This window comes from Myotis myotis, unplaced genomic scaffold, assembly GCF_014108235.1.
Source record: "Myotis myotis isolate mMyoMyo1 unplaced genomic scaffold, mMyoMyo1.p scaffold_m19_p_6, whole genome shotgun sequence".
Lineage (NCBI taxonomy): Eukaryota > Metazoa > Chordata > Mammalia > Chiroptera > Vespertilionidae > Myotis > Myotis myotis.
The window spans coordinates 87,279,011-87,281,869 of NW_023416368.1; positions in this window are offsets into that span (position 1 = coordinate 87,279,011).

Consider the following 2,859-nt stretch of genomic DNA (forward strand, 5'->3'; position numbering starts at 1 on the left):
CCTGGGCAGGGCATCAATAGTCAGCGCAGCTGGTCCTGAGGCAGCCATGGTGTCACTTGTCTGATTTTGCTGCCATTGCGGGCCGGGAGCTGAAATACAGCTGAGGCCTAGCTGTTATCGTTAGGGAGGAAAAGGTCAGGGGGTCTAAACTGAATGACCAGCAATATGCTAGGGAAGGAAAGGTTACTGTGGGGGTGAGGTTATCATTTTCTTAGTTTTGCCCCTTGCTAGGCACCCAGGGCTTTTGGTCTTGGTGACGTTCTATACCTGGTCCATTGTCCTTGCTCTGTTCATGTCTGTCTTAATGCCTATAACACTGTGACCTTGGGGAGTCCTCAGGCCCTGTAAGCCTTATGTTACTTCATCTGTCACATGGGCAGGAGTGGGGTAGGGGTGAGTGGGGAGGCTGGATGCTGCCAGCCAGTTTCTGAGGAAGCCTGAGTGCTGCCCTGTGATTCCTGCCCCAGATCAGCTCTCACTCTGCCCATGGCTCCCCATCAACCTCCCCATAAAACCAAACTGCACTCCAGGCCCTGCCCACCCTCACTCTCATCTTCCTCATGCTCTCCTTTAATCTTGATTCCAGCCACACCAGCCTCCTCACCTCAGGGCCTTTGCCCTCCTTTTGGAGTACCCTTCCCTCTGTCCTCTCCCTTTCCCAGTCCCATCACCCCTTGTGCTATGCCACTGACCTCTGATGCCATCTGAGGTCCACTTGTTTGTATGTTTTCCTGTGTGTCTGCCCCTCACTCTCTGTGGGTAGGTTCCTGTCTTCCCCACTCTGCTGCAGCTTCCTGTAAACATTTCTGAACATTTACCTGAGTAAATTAATAAGTACACAGGGTGGTTGGAGAGAAGGCCTCCCGCATAGCCCAGGGCTCACTCCTGGGCTCTTTGCCAGCTTTTCTATAGCTGCAGGCCTCTTTGGGGATGGGTGGCTCCCGTTTATCAGTTCTTCCCACCTTAGCCAGAGGAAATGGGTGTCTTCAGGGGGTGCACTTAGGGACTGTTTAGATGTCCTCAGCCTGGTTATCCCATGTCCAGCTGAAGATCCCACATTTCCCAGACGTTGGCCATGCTTAGGTTCTAGTCCCTGCACTGCCACCTCAGGTTAGCCTTGGCCGACTCAACTGAAAATGGACTAAGTGTTTGTCACTGCACTGGGCCATAGCTCCCTGCAAGGCCTGGTTGGGGGTGTGCCAAGTACAGTACCCCCCCCCCCCCCATCAAGGAGTACTCCCTGACCTTGTTGATGACATCAAAACGTGGGCTGAGGGGAACATGACTGCAAGGGAGGTGCCAGCATGTCTGGGCTGTGCCTCTGTTGCTGGTGCTCTTGGATGAGTAGCCAGGACTCTCAGCCTCTGGAGACTGAGATTGCCTTGAGACCAGTCAGGCATGGCTGTAGTCACTGTTGTGTTCCTCCAGCCAGGGAAGGGCCTAGGGCCGTGGTCAGCAAACTGTGGCTCACGAGCCACATGCGGCTCTTTGGCCCCTTGAGTGTGGCTCTTCCTAAGCCTTAGGAGTACCCTAATTAAGTTAATAACAATGTACCTACCTATATAGTTTAAGTTTAAAAAATTTGGCTCTAGCCCTGATTGGTTTGGCTCAGTGGATAGAGCGTCGGCCTGGGGACTGAAGGTTCCCGGGTTCGATTCCAGTCAAGGGCATGTACCTTGGTTGCGGGCACATCCCCAGTAGGGGGTGTGCAGGAAGCAGCTAATTGATGTTTCTCTCTCATCAATGTTTCTGACTCTCTATTCCTCTCCCTTCCTCTCTGTAAAAAAATCAATAAAATATATTTTTTTAAAAAATTGATTCTCAAAAGAAATTTCAGTCGTTGTACTTTGGGTCTGTTGACTAATGAATTTGCTGACCACTGGCCTAGGATCCTTGGTTGCAAACATCTCTGAGAGGCATAGCCTGTGAACCCCATTTTTCCAGATGTGAAATAGACTCACTGGCATTTGGGGGGCCGAAGCAGGATGAGAACCCAGCTTGGCCTGCCTCTGCCACTCCTCTGTTGCCAACCTGACCTTGGGCAAATGGCTCTCTGGTCTCGGTTGATTAAGCCTTGTGCCTAAGCCTAGTTCATTGCTGGTGTGTGAGATGATTCCCAGGATCCCAGAGAAGTAGAGGGAACTAGGGGACAAAGAGGCAGTGGCCTGCCCAGTGCCAGCCAGGCCGGCTCAGAAAAGCTAGGATCCTGAGCACAGTGGCCAGGCACAACCAAGGTGCCCATGGTGGGGTATCTATCAGTTGCTGATGCCAAGGGGCTTTGCCTGACATTGTTGGAAGGGTAGAGGAAGGTTGGCTGGTGCCAGCTTGCTGACAAGCAAACAGAAGCCAGAGCACAGCCAGTGTTTCTGGCACTAGAAGGAGCAGCTTGGTGCTAGGATGCTGCCTGACCCTTGCCTCAGTTGGCACTGTCCCTGGGGGTACCATGGGACTTTCCAGGAGCTTTCTGCTTCCCTCACAGAGCTTGGCAGATGGGTACTGTGAGTGAGGACTCCTTCAGCATTAGTATCTCCCTCTTCAGGTGGCAGACTACACTCACAGTTGGTCTATATCCACATTCCATAAAGTGCTATTTATAAAAAAGGAAACTGGGTCCCTGAGAACAACTTGTCCATCACAGATGTTCAGTGAGTTCTCACCGCAGACCAATACATGAGTTTGACTTCCATTCAATTCATTACTGCTGCCATCAACCCTGGGAGGTAGTTGGAGAAACTGAGGCAGGGAGTTGGAGTCACTTGCTGAAGATCTTGTGGCCAGCAAGTCAGAAAGAGCAGGGATCAAACCCAGCCCTGCACTCTTCCAGCAAGGAGCATTTGTTACATGAGGCTAGGTTTTCTT